The sequence below is a fragment of the Rattus rattus genome, chromosome 2 (genome assembly GCF_011064425.1).
Source record: "Rattus rattus isolate New Zealand chromosome 2, Rrattus_CSIRO_v1, whole genome shotgun sequence".
Lineage (NCBI taxonomy): Eukaryota > Metazoa > Chordata > Mammalia > Rodentia > Muridae > Rattus > Rattus rattus.
Window position 1 is genome coordinate 166,725,999 of NC_046155.1, and position 23,781 is coordinate 166,749,779.

The window sequence follows — 23,781 nt, forward strand, 5'->3', positions numbered from 1 at the left end:
AAAGAACATCAGGGCTAGAGAGCCATGACTCAAAGTTGAGAGTGTGGACTTGCTGGGCCTCTAATTCCAACATCTGAGTGGCAGAGGCAGGCACCTCTGAGTTTACAGGGAACTTATAACTAGCCAGGATGAGGATTCAGCTTTTGTCTCCTCTCCTTATTGCTCCGAATATTTGATAAACAATTTGGCTTTTGCTTAGTGGTGTAGAATTTCAACAGGAGTCACACTGTCCTGTTGGCCAGTTAGTTACTATAGGAGCTCAGTGTAAACAGTGTCCTTCACCCGATTATTATAAGCAACGCTAGGCTGGAGAGATGGCTCAGCAGTTAAGAGCACTGACTGTTCCTCCCAAGGTTCTGAGTTCAATTCCCAGCAACCACATGGTGGCTCACAACCATCTGTAATGGGATCTGATGACCTCTTCTGGTGTGTTTGAAGACAGTGACAATGTACTCATAGACATACAAATAAGTATTAAAAAATAATCAGTAATGCTTATGTGGCAGGCACCAGGATATAATGGAAAATTGTTAACTCATCGAATGTTTCCTTGGGCCAAAGATTATGCTTTCTGTGTAGCCAAGCTGACTTCAAACTCATGATTTTCATGCCTCAGTTTCCTAAGGGTTGGGTCTACAGCATAGTGTAGCAGATGGCTAAACTCTCAGGGGCTGAGAGGACAATGACCAAAGGGACCATTGTAGATCGGTGGTCTACGCAGGCTTCATACTAGTTCTGAAATTACTTGCCAGTTATCGTGGCGTATGCTGGCAGGATATGCTGAAGAATGAGAGACTAGAGGATGTGAGTCCAAGACCAGCTTGGGCTGGGCGGAGGAGATAGTTCAGTGATAAAGGGCTTGCCACTCAAGCCTGAATTTCATCCTTAGAGCTCATGGATGCAGGAAAGGCAACTGGACGAAGTGGTACTTGTCTGTAACCCCAGCTCTTCTAAGCTTCGACGGAGGACGAACTGGAAGGCTCAAAGCACCGGAACCAGCTTTTTCTCCTTTTTGAGACAGGGTCTCTTATAACCTAGGCTGGCCTTGACCTCCCTAAGAGGATCTTAAAACTTTTGATTCTCTTGCAATGGGGGTTTTATCAGCTCATATGCAAAAGACTCTACCACATGCCTGAGCCTCCAGCCTCTGTTCTTTTCTCCCTTTCCTTCCTTTTCTTTCTTCTCCTCTGCCCCCACCCCCACCCCCTTCTTTCTTTGAGAAAAGATTTCATTGTGTAGATTTGGCTGTCTGGGAACTAGCAATGTCGATTAGGCTGGCCTCCAACACACAGAGAGCTCCCCTGCCTCCCCACTCCTAAGTGATGGGATTAAAGGTATATGCTACTACGCAGTAATCTTTAAATTTAATTAAATCATTTATTGAAGTGTACAAATGTGCACCATTTAAGTGCCCGGCAAGGTTGTTATCCAGTTCACAGTGTGGCTGATCAGAGACATGACTCTGGTCCTATTTGTGTGACCAGTAACTAAAGTTTTGGCCCTTTGTTTTTACAGGCTGTTGACTAGAGAGGCCTAACTCTAAGTTGGCTAATATTTAACTAGCTTCCTAATTGAATGTGATCTGCCCACTTCCAGATCACTTTAGCTCAATCCCACAAAGGTTCTGGAAAATCTTTTTTCCTCGGGAGAAGTTTTGATCTAGAGGTCAAGCAGGCACAGTGCCTCTGTCAGAACAACCGTTATAAATTCCTCCGTGGCCTTCTGAGCACAAAGCTACCGATTTCCAGCAATTTTTTTTTTTTTTTTTTTTTTTGCGGGCCACACACCTGTGAGCCTGACTTGCTCAAGCCTTGTTCTCAAGCCCTTAAGCGCCTGTTGGGGACTGGGAGGTGCGCGCTGCCATGGAAACGCGCGCGCCACACAGGCGTGCCTCGCGCAAGGTGGAAGTCCAAGCGGCCATTTTAGGAGCTGGCCAGAGGGGTAGAACAGGCGCTGCCAAGCAACGGTTGACCGGTTTTAACCAAGTGACTGGTACTGCGGGGCGGGGATCCTAGGGGATGAGGGGGGCGGGAGGGAGTTGAAAAGGGGAGGGGAGGGGAGGGGTGGGAAGGCAAGGCAAGGAAAAGCTGGGGAAGGAGCAGGACCAGGCAAAGAAAGGGCGGGGTGAAGGTTAGGGCGTGGTTAAGATCTGGAGCCTGCCCACGAGTATGGGCATGGCTAGAAGAGGCGGGACATAGAGCAGGTTGAGGTTCAGGGAATGGACAGGAGAGGTGAGAGGTGGAGAGAAAAGTTGTCTGTGGGGACAGTGAGGATCGCGAAGTCAGCGTGGGTGTGGAACGACGGGAGGTCTTGCGGCCAAAGGACAATCTTTACCCAGGAGAGACCCAGAGATCACGAGGGAAGTCGAGGCAGAGAGACATACTGGGGCAAGGAAAGAATTATTTACGAGAGGGGGTTCAGTAAAGAGAGAGCCAAATGGGAGGACAGGCTTGGTAGAAAGATAAAGGACTGGAATGAGGAGCAATTATCCTGCGAAAACAAAACCGGAGGCGAGGCGAGACCCCAAGGAGTAGAGAGGCCCGACGATCAGGAAAGGTTCCCTAAGGAGAAGGCTGGCACCGAAGGGCAGGCTGGTGCTGAGGAGAAAGCACCAGGGAGGGAGAAGGGCTTTAAAGAGAAGGGGTGCGACGAGCAGTGGGGCCAGGTTGCCCAGGAACCAAGGAGAGGAGCTAGCCAGGACCAGGAGCATGGCCAGGAGAGAAAGGGGAGAGAGGATCCAATCTACATCAAAGCTTGGCACTTGAGTCAGGACCAGGGGCATGGCCAAGAGAGAAGACAGAGTGAGGATTTGAACTACTATACCACTCAGGGTCTGAGCCACGACCAGTGGCGTGGCCAGGAAAGAAAGGGGAGAGAGGATCCAATCTACATCAAAGCTTGGCGCTTGAGTCAGGACCAGGGGAGTGACCAAGAGAGAAGACAGAGTGAGGATTTTAACTACTATACCACTCAAGGTCTGAGCCAGGACCAGTGGCGTGGCCAGGAGAGAAAGGGGAGAGAGGATTCAATCTACACCAAAGCTTGGCGCTTGAGTCAGGACCAGTGGCATGGCCAAGAGAGAAGACACAGTGAGGATTTGAACTACCATACCACTCAGGGTCTGAGCCACGACCAGTGGCGTGGCCAGGAGAGAAAGGGGAGAGAGGATTCAATCTACACCAAAGCTTGGCGCTTGAGTCAGGACCAGGGGAGTGACCAAGAGAGAAGACAGAGTGAGGATTTTAACTACTATACCACTCAGGGTCTGAGCCAGGACCAGTGGTGTGGCCAGGAGAGAAAGGGGAGAGAGGATCCGAACTACTTCAACACTTGGTACCTGAGCCAGGACCAGGGGCATGGCCAAGAGAGAAGACACAGTGAGGATTTTAACTACTATACCACTCAGGGTCTGAGCCACGACCAGTGGCGTGGCCAGGAGAGAGAGGGGAGTGAGGATTCAATCTACAGCCAAGCTTGGAGCTTGAGTCAGGACCAGGGGCATGGCCAAGAGAGAAGACAGAGTGAGGATTTTAACTACCATACCACTCAGGGTCTGAGCCAGGACCAGGGGCGTGGCCAGGAGAGAGAGGGGAGCGAGGATTCAATCTACAGCCAAGCTTGGAGCTTGAGTCAGGACCAGGGGCATGGCCAAGAGAGAAGACAGAGTGAGGATTTTAACTACCATACCACTCAGGGTCTGAGCCAGGACCAGTGGCGTGGCCAGGAGAGAAAGGGGAGCGAGGATTCAATCTACAGCCAAGCTTGGAGCTTGAGTCAGGACCAGGGGTATGACCAAGAGAGGAGGCAGAGTGAGGATTTGAACTACCGTGCCACTCAGGGTCTGAGCCAGGACCAGGAGCGTGGCCGGGAGAGAAAGAGGAGAGAGGACCCAATCTACATCAAAACTTGGCTCTTGAGTCAGGACCAGGGGAGTGACCAAGAGAGGAGGCAGAGCGAAGATTCGAACTACGACAACACTCCGGGTCTGAGCCAGGACCAGGAGCGCAGCCTGGAGAAAAAGGGGAGCGAGGATTCGAACTACTTCAACACTGGGTACCTGAGCCAGGACCAGGGGCGTGGCCAGGAGAGAAAGGGGAGAGAGGACCCAATCTACAGCAAAACTTGGCGCTCGAGTCAGGACCAGTGGCGTGGCCAAGAGAGGAGGCAGAGCGAAGATTCGAACTACGACAACACTCCGGGTCTGAGCCAGGACCAGGAGCGCAGCCTGGAGAAAAAGGGGAGCGAGGATTCGAACTACTTCAACACTGGGTACCTGAGCCAGGACCAGGGGCGTGGCCAGGAGAGAAAGGGGAGAGAGGACCCAATCTACAGCAAAACTCGGCGCTCGAGTCAGGACCAGGGGCGTGGCCAAGAGCGGAGGCAGAGAGAAGATTCGAACTACGACAACACTCCAGGTCTAAGCCAGGACCAGGAGCGCAGCCTGGAGAAAAGGTGGAGCGAGGATCCGAACTACATCAACACTTGGTACCTGAGCCAGGACCAGGGGCGTGGCCAGGAGAGAAAGGGGAGAGAGGACCCAATCTACAGCAAAACTCGGCGCTTGAGTCAGGACCAGGGGCGTGGCCAAGAGAGGAGGCAGAGCGAAGATTCGAACTACGACAACACTCCGGGTCTGAGCCAGGACCAGGAGCGCAGCCTGGAGAAAAAGGGGAGCGAGGATTCGAACTACATCAACACTTGGTACCTGAGCCAGGACCAGGGGCGTGGCCAGGAGAGAAAGAGGAGAGAGGACCCAATCTACAGCAAAACTCGGCGCTCGAGTCAGGACCAGGGGCGTGGCCAAGAGAGGAGGCAGAGCGAAGATTCGAACTACGACAACACTCCGGGTCTGAGCCAGGACCAGGAGCGCAGCCTGGAGAAAAAGGGGAGCGAGGATTCGAACTACATCAACACTTGGTACCTGAGCCAGGACCAGGGGCGTGGCCAGGAGAGAAAGGGGAGAGAGGACCCAATCTACAGCAAAACTCGGCGCTCGAGTCAGGACCAGGGGCGTGGCCAAGAGCGGAGGCAGAGCGAAGATTCGAACTACGACAACACTCCGGGTCTGAGCCAGGACCAGGAGCGCAGCCTGGAGAAAAAGGGGAGCGAGGATTCGAACTACTTCAACACTGGGTACCTGAGCCAGGACCAGGGGCGTGGCCAAGAGAGGAGGCAGAGCGTAAATTCGATCTACGACAATATTCCGGGCCTAAATCAGGGCCAGGGGCGTGGCCAAGAGAGAAGACAGAGTGACGATCTGCTCTATGGCAACACTCCAGACTTGAGCCAGGACCTGGGACGTGGCCAGGAGAGAGAGCGTAGCGAGGACCTGATCTCCAAAAAGACTCAAAGCTCGAGCCCAGGCAAAGGGTCTAGCAAGGAGGGATGTGTGGGCGAGGACTCACGAAAGAACACGAACACTAGAAACCGGTTCTTGAGCAAGGCAGAAGCGACGAGAAAGGGGCGTGGTGAAGAGCAGTGTGAGGGCGGGGAACCTTGTGAGGGCGGAGCCCAGTCGCCGACCGCTGAGGGGAGCAGTCGAGAGGAATGCAGGAAGGGCTCGGGCAAGGCAAGAAAAAAAAAGAGAGACTTGGCAAAGAGTAGGTTAGGAGTTCCAAGAATTGGAACAGAGAAGAGCAAGAGCAGGGTAAAGGCGGGGAGAGCGACTAGGAAGCGGAGTGAAAAGATCCGCAGGGGTAGGGACCATAGTAAGAGTAGGTGCGGGGCCGGGAGGAAGAGCAGGTGCGGGGCGAGGAGTATTTGTAGGGGAGGGGCCAAGAGCAGGTGCGGGGCGAGGAGTATTAGTAGAGGAGGGGCCAAGAGCAGGTGCGGGACGAGGAGTATGTGTAGGGGAGGGGCCAAGAGCAGGTGCGGGGCGAGGAGTATTTGTAGGGAAGGGGCCAAGAGCAGGTGCGGGGCGAGGAGTATTAGTAGAGGAGGGGCTGCGAGTAAGAGCAGGTGCGGGACGAGGAGTATTTGTAGGGGAGGGGCCAAGAGCAGGTGCAAGGGCGAGGAGTATTTGTAGGAGGGGCCAAGAGCAGGTGGGGGCGAGGAGTATTAGTAGGGGAGGGGCCAAGAGCAGGTGCAAGGGGAGGAGTATTAGTAGAGGAGGGGCTGCAGTAAGAGAAGGCAGGTGGGGCGAGGAGTATTGTAGGAGGGGCCAAGAGCAGGTGCGGGGCGAGGAGTATTAGTAGGGGCGTGGCAAGGCCTAAGAGCAGGATCAGGGCAGGTCCCAGAAGCCTGATCAGATGTGGGGCTAGAAAAAGGAATGGGAAAAAGGGCAGAAACTGAGAGGTTTCCTAGAGATCAGTCTCAGTTAGCCGACTTGCAAGTGGGTGTTGATCCCCACGTTCTCCAGGTTCTAGCTACATGGTGTTCTGGCCAGCCATGTCCCCTGTCAGCCCTGTGTGGCTGAGAAAACCAAACCTATGCGCATTCTGGGTACTGCGGCTAGTGCTATTGCTGTCGCTGAAGTCGAGAACGGAAGGTACTTTACAGAATTGCCACTGGCTTGTTGTCCTGAACAAGTTTGAGAATGTAGGCTTTCATCTCAGCAAGGATCGATTTCTGGAACACCAGCCCGTCGATACAGTGTCTGAGGTGTTCAGTAAGTTGGTAGACTCGCCAGTTGATCCGCAAGAGGTAAGGGAAGTGAGATCAAGAATATCAAAGGGATTTGAGGTCAGTAAATAGAGGGATCATGAGTCAGTGACTAGATATTTCCCCCACCTTTCCTTACAGAAATATTTGAGCTTTCCTTACTACCTGCAAATCAACTTTACGTGTCCGGGAGAGGTGAGAGTTTACAGTGTTGAGTGGGCTGATTTCTGTAAGTCTCCAGTTTCCCATCACTTTCTGTAATGTTTTTCAATACAGTTTAATAGTAGTCTTCAACCACCCTGAAGGCCTTAGGGATTCAGTCTCCCACTAGATACAAGAACACAATAGGGACAAAAACACCGAGGTTCCCCCATTTTAAAATTGAGATGTAGGTCATTTGTTTTGTTTAGGGGCTAGGGACAGAACCCAAGGCTTTGCACATGCTACCACCGTGACCTCAGCCCCTGAAGGTGACATTCTAAAGTCTACATATCAGTACATTTTAGTGTATCTACAGAGTCAGACACCTGTCTCAGCTACATTTCTATTGCCATGACAAAAACAGCATGATCAAGGCAACCTGATAAAAGTTCATGAGCACCACAGCAGGGAACCTGGTGGCGACCAGGCAGCAGCTGAAAGCTTATACCTCCGTTCACAAGCAAAAGGCAGAGAAAGAGAACTAGGAATAGTGCAGACTTTGGAGACCTTCTATCCCCAGTGACACACCTCCTTCAAGAAGGCCATATGTAACACTACTCAAATAGACCCACAGCTAGGGACCAAGCATTCAAACATAGGTGCCTATTATACATACATACATACATACATACATACATACATACATATATGTGTGTGTGTGTATGTTATATATAGGGGCTGCCCTCACTCAATCACACTAACCTCATTATCTTTCTCCTGAATGCTTCTGCTACCTTCAATAAGAACCGTGTGTCTATTAAGAGTTAATCTTTCTTTTAAAAAAGGATTCATCTTATTTTTAATTATATATGTATAATATAGATATAGATATAGATATGGAGGTATATGCATGTGCATGCAGTTGCCTATGGAGGTCAGAAGAGGGTGATGAATCCCTGGAATTGGAGTTACCAGCCATTGTGGCTTGACATAAATGCTGGGACTCATACTTTGGTCATCTGGAAGAACAGTGAGTACACACTCTTAACCGTTGAGCCATCCATCTCTCCAGCCCCACCCTCTTTCTTTCCTGATACAGGATAATGTTATTTAACCTGGGCTGGCCTTGAACTTACAACAGTTCTTGTGCCTCTGTCTCTTGTACTGGGATTGTAGGTATGAGCCATCATGCCAACCTCCCCCTGTCCATTTTGGTTTGTTTGTTTGTTTGTTTGTTTGTTTGTTTAGGACAGGGTCTTTCTACAGAGCCTTGGCTGTCCTGGAACTCGACCTTCTGCCTCTGCCAGGATCAAAGGTGGCATGTGCCATCTTTTTTTTTTTCTTTTTTTTCTTTTTTTTCTTTTTTTTTGGAGCTGGGGACCGAACCCAGGGCCTTGCCCTTCCTAGGCAAGCGCTCTACCACTGAGCTAAATCCCCAACCCCTTTATTATTTTCTAAAATAATTTTTTTTATTTTATGCATATTAGTGTTTTGCCCGAATGTATGTCTACTAGAGGGTGTCAAGTGCACTGAACTGGAGTTCCAGACAGTTGGGAGCCACCATGTGGTTGCTGAGAACTAAACCTGGGTCCTCTGGAAGAGCAGTCAGTGCTCTTAACTTCTAAGTCATTTCTCCAGCCTCCCTTGCTCATTTTAGAATGAAGAGGTTTTGTTTTTTTTTGTTTTGTTTTGTTTTTTTACCTTTTAACTATGGATTTGTGAAAATTATAGATTTTGAACGAGGGCAGTTTGTCATGCAGATGATTTGAAAATGCTGTGCTTTATCCTGTAGGCTTTTTCTTTGAAGACAGGGTCTTGCTATGTAAACCAGGTTGGTCTCAAACTCACAAAGATCGACCTGCCTCCGCCTCCTTTGTTGTTGGGACTAAAGGCGTGCGCCATCGCCACCTGCTGCTTTTATTAGTGTTTTTGATGAAGAGTCTCATGAAACCCAGGCTGGCTAACCTGACGTGTAGCAAAGAATAATCTCAAACTTTTGAGTGTCTTACCCCTGCAGGCTCCATGGGAGTGTACTGGGATTTCAGGTGTGCACCACTGCACTCTATTTTATTCTGTGATGGGAAAAGAGCTTAGGGTCCCATGCCTACTAGGGAAGCAGTCTGACAACAGGGCCCGAGAGGTAGCTCATGGGTTAAGAGTACTTGTTGCTGTTGCAGAGAACCAGAGTTTGATTCCTAGCACCCATCTGGTAGCTCGGAACCACACATCACCCCAGTTCCAGGGAATTCCACAGGCATGCACATGGTCCACACGCACGCATTCAGACAACAGGCACGCACATGGTCCACACGCACGCATCCAGACAACAGGCATGCACATGGTCCACACGCACGCATCCAGACAACAGGCATGCACATGGTCCACATACATGTATTCAGACAACAGGCACGCACATGGTCCACACGCACGCATCCAGACAACAGGCACGCACATGGTCCACATACATGTATTCAGACAAAATATTTATGCACGTTAAGTAAAACAAGTAAATCTAAAGCAAGGGAGTGAAAAAAGAAGCGTCAGTGTATGCTGTTTACAGAACAACAGAGTCTAGCCTGGGCTACGTAGGAAGATCCTTTCTCAAGACACCACCAAAGCTATAACTCACTCATGATACAACTCATCACCAAAGTATTAATTTGTTCTTAGAAAAGTTAATTGACTAAGCTACAAAGATCAAGGGGCTAGGCAGTCACCCAAGGACCATTTGCTTTTTGTATTGGTTTGAACTAGGGTCATATATGGCCCAGGCTGTCCTTCAACTCAGGATCCTCCTACCTCCTTCTCCCAAGTACTGGGATGATAGGTTGCTAGGTGCGTACAACCATGCCCAGCTTTCTTTTTGTGTTTTTTTTTTTTTTCTTTTCTTTTTTTCGGAGCTGGGGACCGAACCCAGGGCCTTGCATTTGCTAGGCAAGCGCTCTACCACTGAGCTAAATCCCCAACCCCTCTTTTTGTGTTTTTGAGACAGTGTCTTACTACAGGGCCCTGGAACTCCCTGCTTGGATCAGGCTACCCTTGAATTCACAGTGATTCTCCTGCTTCTGTTATCTGAGTGTTGGGATCACAGATTCAATTCACCACCCTTGACTTGAAAGTTTCCGTTTTTTAAAACATTTTATTTATGTCCATGGGTGTTTTGCCTGCATTTATGTGTCTGTATACTACATGTGTGCCTGGTGCTTACAGATTCCCGAAGAGAGAATTAAAAACCTAGGAGACAGATACACAGTCCTGGTTCACTTAGGACTCTCTGTATAGACCAGACTGATCTCAAGCTTGTGGTGATTCTCCTATTTCCATCTCTTGAGAGGGTAAATGGCGAATGTTAGTACACCCGGCTTCTAGATTTTATTGATTTGCTTATTTTGAGACAGTCTTACTTTATAGCCCAGGCTGACTTCAAACCCCCTGTATGTCCTCCTGAACTAAAGAGCGTGCTACCTCTCCCGCTGGAGCACTGGGAACAAGTGTTTGCCATCCCAGCAGGCTGCACAGCCGTGCTCTCTTACCCTTCCATGGTGGGGAGAGCCTGCTATGTCCACCTAGCTCAGGTGCAGAGCATTACTCCAGGAGTCTCCGGGCACTGGACCCTGAAACTAAGTTCTTCTCCCCGTCAGGATAGCGAGGTGCTGGCCCGAAAGGGCCACCTGTTGGGGATGAAACCCATGATCCAAATCGACTACATACACTCAATCAATTTCTACCGTTGGAAGCCCGAGAATCTGCAGATCCTGTTGGAGGCTGCTCCAATGCTCAGCAGAGGTTGGCCAAACTGCTTGGTGGTGGTGGGTGGGGATAGGTAGTCTGGGAGCACCCTGAGGCCCACCCGGGCTTCTGGCAGTCTCTAATACCTCTGTGATTTTGTGCCCCATGCAGCAGGGGACTGCCACGCGGAGGCCATGTGCATCCTGAACTGGTACACACCCATGCCCTTGAAAAACGGCTCGGTGGTCGCCTCGGTGGAAGTCTACACCAATGGCATAGGACCCTTCATTCCCAGGAAAAGGTGCTGTTTCCGGTAGTGTGCACACACCGAGGAAAGGCTACCCTCAGAATCCCAAAGGAAGCAGGGGAAGCAAAAGGGAGGTGGCAGGGAGAGGTGGCTGTGAGCTGGGAGGATCCCCTGAGGTGGCACTCCTCACTGGAGCCTGCTTGCAGGTTCTTTGTAAATATGAATGGCTTCCTGAGGAAAGACGCAAGTGGTGCACCCGTCTTCACCGTAGGATATGAGGTGAGGGCTGCCAGCCGGGACAATATATGAATTAGACGCACATTGCCTTCAAACCGCCAAACCAACACAGACCCCACTCGCAGAGCACTTTCTTGACCTCTGGCCCCCAGATGCCATTTTCCCAACTGTACCTTTGAGTTCCTCTTTCAGAAGTAATCTAGAGAGGGAGGGTTGCGCTCTCTCTCTCTCTCTCTCTCTCTCTCTCTCTCTCTCTCACACACACACACACACACACACACACAGAGTCCCCAGTGCCAGAGGCTGAAAAGTAACAAGGTTTCCAGGTAAGCACAGGGTGGCAGTCCATCCCATTGTCTCACTGAGTTGTATGTAGTTTGTTTTTGTTTTTGTTTTTTGTTTTTTTTTTTACATTGTTTTGTATGTGTTTATACCATGCTATGCATGTGGAGGTCAGAGGACAGCTTCTAGGAGCCTGTATTCTTTCCGCCATGTGGAATTGCCTGACATTGAACTCAAAGACATTAAATTAGACTAGGTAGCAGGAGCCATTGCCTGCCAGACCGTCTCACGGCTCCTGCATAGTGTTTTGTCACAAGGTTTCAGTGTAGTCTGCAGAGGGCTATGAACTCATCATACAGACCAGCAAGCTTTGTGAGACTCCGGCCTCAGCCTCCCAAGTACTAGAGTATCCTAGATGTGGGGCACCAAGCCAGGCCTCACAGATTCATTCTCACTTTTCTAATCCGTGTATCTATTTGGTGGTGGAGGACACACATGGGGCACATATACGTAAGTCAGAAGACAACCGAGCTTGGTGGCAAGTGTCTTTACCCACCAAGCCAGCCCACATGCTGTGTGTACTCACTTCAAAGAGAAGAACGCTGAGGCTCCAAAGGAGGGAATCATTCCCTACTCCTGTATGCGCCAGAGCAGCCTCATCACCACCAGCCCTGCACCCATGTTCTGTGCTTGCTACACATTCACCCAGCCAGCAGCGTTTCTCGCCGTGGAGGTGGAGCTCAGAGTACTCGCTAGGGCTTAACGCCTTGGAGGGGGGTGGGGGCTGGGGGTGGGGGTGGGGCGGTGAAAGATGAGACGTGAGTGAAGGGGGTGAGTGGGAAAGAAGGAAGAGGCTGGGCCTGGGTCAGAGAGTGGTGGAGAGTGAGGTTAGGGAGGGGACGACAAGCCGCAGAGGCTTCGTGGTCAGGACGGGAACTTTGGCTGGTAGTGGAGATGGCGGGACAGTCAGGTAGGTGAGGGCTGAACGGTACTTCTTTTTCCCTGACAGAGCCTTTCTCTGAAGCCGTCTCACTTTAGGCTCTCGAAATCAAGACCCCTGTGGTACACTATGGACCACACACCCGTCTTCATCCTTGGGGGCTTTGATAATGAAAAGGCCATCTTGCTCTCTGACAGTAATTTCCATGACTTTGTTCTCTTGGAGGTGAGTGACAGCAGGCAGGTGCAGACTCGGGCTTCTGGGCAGTGCTGGGTCCTAGACCCTGGATGGGGATCTGGGACTATAGAGTAGGACTTCAAAGATGCCAGTCTCCAGGCAACAGGGCTTGAAGAAAAATTTTACTGCTAGGAAGCATAGGTTTCAAAAATTTTTTTTCTTTTCTTTTTTCCGGAGCTGGGGACCGAACCCAGGGCCTTGCGCTTGCTAGGCAAGCGCTCTACCACTGACCTAAATCCCCAACCCCCAGATATTTTTTAAAAATACATTTCTTGAAGGGTTGGAGAGATGGTTCAGAGGTTGAGAGCACTGACTGTTCTTCCAGAGCATCTGGGTTCAAGTCCCAGGACCCACATGGCAGTTCAACCACCTGTAACTCAAGCTGCAGGGGATCTGGTGTCTTTGGCCTCCACAGGGATTATCATTGAAATACAATCTCTCTCTCTCTCCCTCTCTCTCTCTCTCTCTCTCCCTCTCTCTCTCTCTCTCGCACGTTGTTCCCCCCCCCCCCAAGGTTCTGGAAAGGTGGCTCAGCAGTTAAGAGCACTGGTGGCCTGGTGCCCACAGAGGCGAGAAGAGGGCACTGAGTTAGAGAGAGTTGCCCTTAACCACAGAGCCATCTCTCCAGATTCAACATGGAGCAGAACTCTGGCACGGGTACAGGGACTGTTGAACACATCGTACACGGTTTAACTTCAGGTTGTGTACAGTGCTCAGGCTGGGATAGTGTGACTATCTAGGCAGTTAGAACTCAGAGGCTGAGGGCTCACACTGGCTCACACGCTCTCTGCCCCTGCAGCTGAGTATTGATAGTTGCTGGGTCGGCTCCTATTACTGTCCCATTCTTGGCTTCTCAGCCACTATCCATGATGCCATTGCCACCGAGAGCACGCTCTTCATTCGACAGAACCAGCTCGTCTACTATTTCACAGGCACCTACACTACGCTCTTCGACAAGAGCCGCGGCAGCAGTGAGAACACTGGGATGGGGAAATCGGGGGTGGGAGTGGGGGATGTGGGTGTCAGAGAAACAAAACTAAGAAGGATATTGACCAGAAAGGAAAAAGTCTAGGCATTACCATGGTGTACACCTTTCATCCCAACACTTGGGAAACAGAGATAGGGGGATGAGGGGGCTTTTGGTCACCCTTAGCTACATAGCCCTGTTTGAGATAAATCTGGGCTACATGAGACCCGGGAGATGGGGTGGCACACACATGGGTAGGGGTGTTGCCAACCTCTAATCCTAGCACTTGAGACTATCTAGTTCAGGGCAATCATGGGCTATGTATTAGATTCCAGACAGCCTGGGAAACTTAGTGAGAAATGCTTCAACCACTCCCTCGGAGATGGGAGACAAGGCAGGAGAAGTGGGGCACGCCTGTGGATTGGTGCCTGACCCAGAAGCCCATGAGCACTTTGGCTTCAGACATAGGTTTATCCAGGTGTGCACTATAACTCTTGGTCTCCTTGTTGAGCTTGGTGATTCCTACTCACACCCAGCCTCAGAAAGCCACATACCTTTTGGCTAGTGGCTACAAGCTGGAAGGGCCTCTGGTTTGCCTCACTCTGTCCAACATGCAGTTCAAAACCAAGGGAACCAAAGAAGGGGTAAGGCATCCATGAATAGCCCCAGGACAGTGGTGCATACCTGACCCCAGCACGCCGAGGAAGGCGGCAGAAGTGTGAAAGCAGCCTTGGCTAGTGATGAGTTTGAGGCCAGCCAGAGCTACAGTGTTAAAACCCTATCATAAAACCCAAACCAGTCATAGCAAGCTAGAATTCCATGGTAGAGGATTGGGTGGATCAGGGGTTACAAAAGTGATGACAGGTATTGCTCTCCAGGCTTCCCAGCAGCAAGCTGACATGTTGCTCCAGGCTAAGAGGACAGGTAGCAGGCTCTGTAAGACCAGAAGGAAAGGGTTGGCATCCAGGCCTCATTCTGACTAAACCCCATTCTGGTTTTGAGTCTCCATGCTTAACCCCCTAGGAGGCTGGGTTCGTGTCCTGTCTAGTGAGTGCATCAAGAAACTGTGCCCGGTGTTTGTCGGTGGCAATGGTTCTGAATATATCCTAGCCCTCACCACTGGCAAGAACGAGGGTTATATTCACATCGGGACCATCACAGGTAAAAGCCTGTGTCTTCTGAGCACTCAGGGGACAGTTTTCTATACTTTCACCTAGGGCTCTTATTCCTTGCCATGTGTCCTTAGAAGAGGCAGCACTCAGGGCTGTTCTGTGTGTGTGGATATGGGTAGGCTCGTTGCCAAGCTTGAGGACTTGCTTTCAGTCCTTGGGACCCACATGACACAAGAAAAGAACCAACTCCCACATGGTGTCCCCACTCATATGTGCATAGCATGTAGGAATTTGTGGCCATCCTGGTCTATGTAAGGAGTTCTAGGATAGCTAGGCTTACAGAGAGATGGCTCTCCTAATCACATTCCAGGAAATCTGATGGTCTCCATTGGCCTCCTCCAGCACCAGGCACTCAGATAGTACATATACGTAGAGGCACACCAAAACACACAGAGAAAAAACAAGGACCCATAAGGCGGTGGTGCAGGGCTCACATGCAGTGTTAGACAGGACTTTGTTGGGAGTTCAGAGGTCATGGGACAGGCCAGGACTCCCTCACTCACATCATTTTACTTGTTTGTTTTTGAGACAGGATTCAGCATGTAACTTTGCTCTCTTGAACTCACTGTGTTGGACTAAGCTAGCTTCAAATCCCACAGAGCTCTGCCTGGTCTGCCTGTTGAATTAAAGGCCTGCACCAGGGTTGGGGATTTAGCTCAGTGGTAGAGCTTGCCTAGCAAGCGCCAAGGCCCCGAGTTCAGTCCCAGCTCGAAAAAAACATGGAAAAAAAAAAAAAAAAAAAAAAAAAAGGGCCTGCACCAATCCTCAGGGACCCGCCATCTGTTCTCAGCTTCCATCAGGCATCTACCGGGGCCAGCTGAAAAGACAGTGGGTTTGTTTGTTTAAGCCTTTTTTTTCTTTTTTAAAGCAAAGCTGTCAATAAGTTGATAAGCAGAGGTGAGGTGGCTCACCTTTAATCTCAGCACTCAGGAGGAGGACAGGTCCATCTCTGAGCTTGAGGCCAACCAGGTCTACAGGTTCCAGGACAGCCAGGACTACCCAGAGAACCCTGTCTGGAAAAAAACAAACAGAAAGAGAAGTTGATTTAGGCCCCGTTGTTGGCCCCAGTGAGTAACTGTAGATAACACCCACCCCACCAGCCTGCTCCATGGAATCCCTAGATCTGTGCCTTTTACCAACAGGGTTTCCCTCACACACTTTCCCATCTGTAAAATGGGACAGATGACAATACTGTAGTATTTGGAGGGAGGAGTTAATATAAAAGATTAAATAAACCACTGGACATGGTGGTTCACAGATGATCCACAACATTTGGAAGTCCTTAAGGCAGAAGGATCAAGAGCTGGAAGCCATCTTGAACTAAAAAGGCAAAACAGGGCCAAAGTGTGGCAATCAGCAGTAAATGCTAGAGGGCCAGCTGTGCATCACCATACCTTGCTGCACTAATGCTAACACCCAGCCACAGGATGTGCTCTGATTGGCTTGTATTAGCCCACCTCCATATCTAAACCATGTTTTTGAGACAGTAGGTCCAAGTGTAAAGTGATAATGGCTGAAGGGCGGCTTGATCCCCAGAATCCCTGGACTAAGAGGTTCAAGGTGTGGAGGACCCTGATGGGGTGCTGGTTGGGTAGGGATCCTTCAAATGCTGATGGCGGAAAATAATGCGCCTGTCTTGATCCCTCAGATGGCCTCGCGGTTCTTCCAAATGGTGCCGGATGGTTGGTCAATGTGTGAAAAGTTACCAGGTACTCTTTTTTTTTTTTTTTCGGAGCTGGGGACCGAACCCAGGCCTTGAGTTTATAGGCAAGCTCTACCACTGAGCTAAATCCTCAACCTTTTTTTTTTTTTTTTTTTTTTTTGGTGGGTTCTGGAGTAGGAGTAGTAGGCCTTTGAGAAAGGGTGTTTGAAAGGTTATGGGGACTGCTGGAGTTCTGCTCTCCCCAACGAGTTTGAACTGCACCAACCAGTGGGCTGTATACATTGCGATGGGGAGAACCTGCTGCTGTTAGTAAAACTGACTCTATTGTGCAGTTTTACCTAGTCAACTTTAATTGGAAATGAAATCCGGTTGCCCACAAAGTCAGGCGGAGCCAGGAGCTAGGACTGTGGACTGTATGCCCACCCCACACAGCTACTCTCTCAGAAAGGTGTACAGTGGGCTGGGGGAAGCCAGTGTCCTAGGAGAAGCGAGCAGAAGTCAGAGAAGCCTGCAGGAACAAAAGCACATCTGGAGGTCCTATACTCACAAGAAGCTCAGTTTATGTTTCCTTTGAAATACATGATCTCAAAAAAAAAAGCAATACAGGAGAATCTCCAACTGGACCCCCAGTGTGTGGGGGCGCATGCTGGCATTTTGATATTCTAGGCCAAGATGGCTCAGTGGGTACAGGTACTTGTCACCAAACCTGATAACCTAAGCTCAATTCTCAGGACCCATGTGGTAGAAGGGGAGAAGACTCCTCAGAGCGTCTTCTGTTTTGAAGAATGTGCATTTGTGTGCACACACACATATTCACAGAGTAAATATAATAAATCAACAAGGTATTCTATCGTAAATGGAAAGCCAGTAGATTCTTTAAGGTGGGTGGGGATTTGTTTTTATTTGGTTTTGGGTTTTTTTGTTTTTGTTTTTGTTTTTTTTTTTAAAGATTTATTCATTTATTATAAGTACACTGCAGCTGTCTTCAGACACACCAGAAGAGGGCATCAGATCCCATTACAGATGGTTGTGAGCCACCATGTGGTTGCTGAATTGAACTCTGGAAGAGCAGTCAGTGCTAACCAACTGAGCCATCTCTCCAGCCCTTGTTTTTGTTTTTTGAAACAAGGTTTTAATATGTAGACCTTGCTGGCCTAGAACTCCCCATGTAGACCAAGCTGTCTTCAAACTCAAAGATCCACATGCCCCTGCTACCCGCGTGCTGGGATTAAGTCACCATACTCAGTTGTTACAGCAGAGTCTTGGAGAATAGTAACCTAGCTTCCCTTACAGTTGGGGTGTGAGATTAGGGTTCCAGAGAGTTCTTCAGGTTTTCAGGGTGCTGTTTTCCCTGCACCTCTAGAGCCTCGAGACTCTGCATATTCTCTAAAAATACCAGAGTTTATCCCTGAAGGTAGGACCAAAGGGCAAGGGTGGCTCCCAGGGTGGACAGTGGTCAGGAAGAGACCGGTGAGCACTCTTTTCCTCTCTTCTGCTGTGGTCAGCTCAGAACCTGGACTTCTTGGTGCTCCTTGGTACAGAGACTTACACCGACACTCCTATGATTCCCCAGGGCTTGTACTTCAACACACTGAACAACGTGCTGTACATTTGGGGCAATTTCATCCTGCAAAGGTAGGTATAAGCCACCTCCCCAGGGACCCAGGCACAAATACATGGGCACGCTTGCACACACACATGAACGTGCGCGCACACACACACATGTGTGCACACATATTTATATAAATAATTTTATCTGTTTTTGAGACAGGTCTCACCTGTGTAGCCCTGGTTGTCCTGGAACTCACTTTGTAGACCAGGCTGGCCTCAAACTCAAAGTTCTGTCTGCCAATGCTGAAATTAAAGGCCTATGCCATAACTCCCAGTAAAGTTTTATTTAAGTATGTGTGTGTATGTATGTCTGTGTGGAGGTGGTATACACATACAGTGTAGGTATCTGTGGAAGCCAGAAGAGAGGGCGTGGAGCTAGCACATAAGAGATCTTTCCAACCCTTCAGTGGGCTTTTCCCCCAGTCACCAGAGTAGCACTCAAGGTCCTTAGATTAGGAAGGTGAACTCATTGGTAAGCCATGACCCTGACCTCATTAGTGAGCTCAGGTGAGGACTCTGATCAGAGCCACCCCTCCCAGCTCTAAGGCCTTTGTAAAATGAGACTCTGGGCTGGATACATGTGAGCGATAGGAAGTGTTTTCTGGGGACACTTGAGAACGATTACTACCCATCTACCCTCTTACTCTTCAGGAACCCAGAGGCCCCATGCCATCCTCACAGACAGTTGGCACACTGCTTTTTCTTGATGCATTTGGTTTTAAAAGAAACACGACTCAAAAAAATCACTTAAGCACAAAGAATCTACTGATATATGGCAAGATGAAGGTCTAGCTTCAGGCATGACTGAATCCAGGGCTCAGAGGGCTTGCAGTTAGGACCCCATTTCTAGGCAAGATAGTACTTTTACTGTCCTAGGCCAGATAGCGGAGTCCTGGGATAACCCCAGAAAGCAGAGATGGGGAAATACAGGTCCAAGAGCACAAGGACACTCATGCACAATGGAAGCTGACCACAGTCACAAGGTCCTTTAGCTGTGTTTACAGTGTTAGAATACACAGTCTGTGATTACTTGCTGTAATGGGGAATGCAGTGAAACAGGTACCCCAGAACCCCAGATGCTTCCGTGCTGAGAGCTGCCTCTCTCTGCCTACAGTTACAATAGGGAACACTTCATTTTCTGGACTTCCCAAAGGTCCACCATCAATATATGCTCAACTCTTACAAAGGACATATAACTTTTGTCACAGAAGATGAAGAGGTGAGATACCCTGTTTTTCTCCCCAAGCCCTCCTTGTTCATCTCCAAATCTCCTGCCCTGTCAGAGTGAACACCGTTCAGGGACCCCAAGATAAAGGTCAGTAGGAGGTGCCACTCTGAAAGGGTCCTGGAAACTCGGAGGGGGTGGGGACTTTCCCAAGGACTGCGCAGTGGAGTGGGAAGAGTAGGGAGGCTCACCTTGTTCCTGAAGACTCATATATGCTGCTGGATCCACAGATCTGGTACTTTCTGGAAGGCGGCTATGACGTATACAGGATAGTCCCATCCCAAGGCTGGAGCACCTACTTTAACCTGCAGAAGCTGGAAAAGTCGCCCCTCTATTCAAATGATGAGACCTTGGTCTCCCTCTTCTGAGAAAGAATCATCTATGAGGTGCCAGGAGGGTTTGGTAAAATTGGAGATGGGGAGCAGGTTGGGAGCTGGGGAGTGCGCCCGCGCCTGCCTGCCTTCTGGCTCCAGCTGGTCTATCTTGTTGACAACGGAAAGGAACGTTTGGTCAGGAGGTTCTTGCCTGTGGGAAAGTTGATGGAGTATGACCTGCCCAAACCCTTCAAAATAGGGAGCCAACGGTGAGAAGATTGGCCCCCGTGAAGCTGTTTCAGAGCTCCCAGCCCGGAGTGGGACCTGGAGCCACCCTAAGCATAACCTGGTGGTGGGGATGGATGGGTGCTCAGCATGGGACAGGTCAGGGGAAGAGTTCTGTGCAGCTGGAGGGCTTAGGGCAACGGGGAAGAGGGGAGCTAGACTTGAGGGTGAGGAGGGTGGGAGGGTGTTAGAGGGCTAGACCTGAGGTGAGGAGGGAAGTGGGGAGGTTGGGGGGAGCTAGACCTGAGGGGTGAGGAGGAAGTGGGAGGGTGTTGAGGTGTACTAGTTATGGTTTGACACTGTGACCAAGACAACACTTTTTTTTAAAAAAGATACTTTTTAAAAAAGATTTATGTATAATAAATAAAGTACACTGTAGCTGTCTTCAGACACACCAGAAGAGGGCATCGGATCCCATTACAGATGATTGTGAGCCACTGTGTGGTTGCTGGGAATTGAACTCAGGACCTCTGGAAAAACAGCCAGTTCTCTTTTTTTTTTTTTTTTCGAGCTGGGGACTGAACAGGGCCTTGCACTTGCTAGGAAACCAGCTCTACCACTAAATCCCTAACCCACAGCCAGTTCTCTTAACCCGTGAGCCATCTCAGCCCCCAAGGAAAACTCTTATAAGGACAACATTGAATTGGGGCTGGCTTACAGGTTCAGAGGTTCAGTCCAGTATCACCAAGGTGGGAACATGGCAGCATCCAGGCAGGCATGGTGCAGGAGGAGCTGAGAGTTCTACATCTTCATCTGAAGGCTGCTAGCAGAAGACTGACTTCCAGGCAGCTAGGGTGATGGTCTTAAAGGCCATGCCCACAGTGACACACCTACTCCAACAGGGCCATATTTTCTAATAGTGCCACTCCCTGGGTCGTGCATATACAAACCATCACAGAGGGAAAGGAAGAAGTGGGAGGGTTTTGAGATGTGGGAGCCTTATTTGTAATTGACAGACTTCAGACATGGCCCAGATCTGTGGTCTCAGCACTTGTGAGGTCAAGGCTGAAGAATTTGGAATTCAAATATGTAAGCCAGTCAGGGCTATATAGTGAGATTATATAGAGGGAAGGGGAAGCTTCGGGAAACGTGCAGATGGTGCCACCAGGAAGGCAACTTGGAGGTGGGTGTTAGAATTAAGGCAAGCAACCTAGCTGGGATGGAGGGAAGGGATCAATTAGAGCTGCACGTAGGGGACTGAGGGGTGGAAGGGGTGGGTTCCAGTCAAGGGACAACCAACAGTGTGTCTAGAGGCTGCTGAGCACACGGACACTGAACTGAGTTTGTTATAGGCCAGGTTAAATTTCGGGGGAAGCAGCAACTCAAAAGTGGGAAATGTAGACTGGGGATGTTCTGAAGAACTGTCAACAACTCCCCTTACATGTTGTTGCCATGGCTACCCAGGAGAACAAGATAATCTCCTTGAATACATCTGCCCCTTCAAGAAATTCATCTACTTGATGTACCCCAAAAACAGCATGTGGAACGCAAGGAGAGCTACCTTGCCCTACCGCCTCTGGTCTCTGAATCCTCGGGCTTCCACAACAATTACACGCTTGCCGTCTATCAAGGCCTTGTCTATTACCTGCTGTGGCTACACGCCAAGTACAATAAGGTGGGCACCCGGGGCACTGAAGAGGGAACTGTTCTGTAGTGGTGAGTTTGAAGGGATTAGTGCAGCCAGAGTGGAGCCTGAAGTTCAAAGATGTGAGGGAGGTGAAGGGGGCGGGGGGCTGTCTCTTAGACCCTGAGGCCCTTAGGTTGAAAAAATCAGGAAAGCAGGTTTAGATCGCACAGGCTGGTGCATGCCTGTAATCTGGAGTTCAGGACTAGACTGGGCTACATGAGACCCTTTCCAGGCAGGCGAAAAACCTGGTATAACAAGGCGCATGTTATTTATCCCAGGAGGAGAGCACGGACAAAACACTTGGATTTGAGGTCCCTTGAGGACACAAAACATCACCAGCTGGGTGAATTACAGAATGAACAGAAAAAAAGCCTGTTTGTGAGGCCCAGGCTTGGAATCCAACCTGGGGAGGTAGAGAGACAGGCTAAAGTGGAGACTCACCAGCCCAGAACAGTCAGGTCAGGCCAGGGTTCAGTGTGAACTCCTGGGCGGCTTCTTTGGAAACACAAGGTCTTCCCTGGCCTCCTGAAGCTCACACACCCCACACAGGCCCGTGAAGCAGGTTTGGGGGACAGACTGGGTGATTATCCTCCTACTTTGGGCTATGAGCTAAAACACAATCCTAGCATTGTCTGCCTTCTTCCTCCTGTCCTCACTTGGTGTCTGATCATTTCTGCCCCCTCATGAACCCAGTGCATGATCCACCTGGGCGCTGGTGGCAACACAAATAGTGTACAAGGTAGGTGGCCATGTTGGGCGTTGGTGGAGGGACAGCACTGAAGTATGTGTGCCTCCTGTCCAGCCTACTGGCTGTCCCATCCTGTGCACCCAGGATTACTACTTTTACCTGTTCCAGCAACCGGCTGGCAGCTTGGAAAGCATGTATCAACATAGTACCTACCAAAGCTCTACAACCTCTCCGTGATTGCCTGGGTAATGGCTGTCTTCTAGACAAGGGCAGCTGGTTTAGCATCACTGCAGCCTTGTGCATAAGGACACCTTCACAAGTACTGATAGCCCAGGTCTGTGTCGGGGTCTACTTAGCAAACCAAGGACAAGGCCTAAATACTCGGGGGGGTACTAGGCATCAATCCCTCCACTCCACCCCCCACAGGAGCCGGTCTTGAAGTAGATAGGAAGCTAGCAGTGTCTGTGATACTGGGGCGGATCTGGTCTGCTTCATCATCTGTGACTCAGGAGTCCATCTTAATGCACCCAACTATTGCTCTTCAAGGTGAGGCCAGAGGAGGAGAATACGTCACCGGACCGTTGGCTGTTATCCCTCTGGTCCCACCATAGTAAATGGAGGCATACACTGGCGTTACCCTCCTCTACGTCCCTAGGCCTTTGAATGTCTCTGGGTCCTAGGACAGATGGAAGATCCTCTATTTCAGTCTCTCCTTCCTCTTCCTTGGGTTAAAATCACAGACAAAGGAAATGCTCTGAACAGGGGAATAACTGGTGCTGAAAAGAACTTCCATGTTGATCCAAGGTGTAGTCACGAGAGTTTTGAGGGAGGGATGTAGAGAGGGACACGTATAATTATCTACAATCACTGGTTCCTCCTCACAGGTACTGGGCGCTTCGGGGAAATGCTTCCAAGCCACAACCCTTGACACAATCATTCGAGTACTGGACTTTTTGGGTACTGGGGACTGGTACTGTGGGTGGAGGGTTGGCCCAAGTCCCCAGAGGGCTGGTTCCTGTTGCTGTCCTGGGAATGCCGTAAATCCATTCAGATTTTAAACCTATAGGTATGAGTGTTTTGCCTCTGTGTGTGGTTGTTTACTACTTATGTGCCTGGTGCCTTCAGAGGACAGAAGAGTGTCTTTTGATCCCCTAGAACTAAAGTCACCAATGGTTGTGAGCTGTCATGTGGGAGATTGTGACCGTCCTCCGCAATCGCAACTGCACGCCGCTACACACTGATTTTATTATTTATTTATTTATTTGAAATTTCCAGTGCTAGAGATTGAACTCAGGCCTTTGAAGGTGCTCGGTGAGCAAGCACTCTACCACTAAGGTGCCCGCCCCCAAACCCGCACACATTGTTCTACGTTTTCCGACTCAAATGTTCATTCTTCCCTTTGGCTTTGTTGGTCTTCTCTCGCGTGCACAGGTACTGTCCCCCACCCCCAGCACGAAGTTATAGTCACTGAGGCCAGGAGCAGTGCAGACGAACCCAGAGAGCTCATAAGTGGTAGAGGGCTTAGAGTCTTTGTTGTCTGTAACTTCCCTGTTCATCCACTAGCAAGCTCACCTCGGGGCCCCTCCTTCCTGATTTAGAATGACCCAGGAAGTAGAAGACGGCTGTAATAGGCACAGACTCCTCAGATGGAATGTGTTGGGCTAAAGGAACAAGTCACAAGCTTGATTGAGTCAGGATGAGTAAAGAGGAAAAGAGAGAGATTGGGCTGTTCACATCTGGGTGTGTGTTGGGGACAAGTAAGAGAGAGAGAGAGAGAGAGAGAGAGAGAGAGAGAGAGAGAGAGAGAGAGAGAGAG

The 23,781-nt window shown here is 49.9% G+C and overlaps 1 pseudogene; it reads left to right on the forward strand.

The window, feature by feature from the left end:
• Nucleotides 1-1,596: 1,596 nt before the first annotated feature.
• The window catches only part of LOC116892359, a 27,750-nt pseudogene continuing 5,565 nt past the window's right edge, over nt 1,597-23,781 (forward strand).